We start from the raw sequence: 434 nt of genomic DNA, 5'->3' as shown, positions 1-434 counted from the left end.
AGGGAAAGGGGTGCAGAAACCTCATTTGTGCCCATTTATTTATTATTTTTTTCCCCACCTAATATCAGTTTTGGAATTAAGACCAATTGGTTTTCCTATCTGTAAATACAAGCACACACAGGCTGCTTGCCCCACTATAAATTCCTTTCCAGCCTAGCAGCAGCTCTCTAGCAGGGTGTGAGTCAGGCTGCCAAGGCAAAGGATTGTTTTTTGAAAGCCTTAAGTCTTCAATTAAATTGTCCCTAATCACAGAGCCCAGTAGCATTGCAGCATGCAGATTTATTTGGGGGGAAAGCAAGAATGTTTATGGAGCTGTAACGAGCTGCAGGGGTGTTTGATGATGTTTGTACACACACATTCACAGCCCTCCCTGACAACTAACACACACCCCTCAAAATCTGGAGCTGACTTGGGAAAATTCCGAGTTTTTTTAG

The sequence above is a fragment of the Malurus melanocephalus genome, unplaced genomic scaffold (assembly GCF_030028575.1).
Source record: "Malurus melanocephalus ecotype Western Australia unplaced genomic scaffold, MMel_1.1 scaffold_857, whole genome shotgun sequence".
Taxonomy (NCBI): Eukaryota; Metazoa; Chordata; class Aves; order Passeriformes; family Maluridae; genus Malurus; species Malurus melanocephalus.
The sequence above is the reverse complement of the archived record's forward strand: the minus strand, read 5'-3'. Positions refer to the sequence as shown.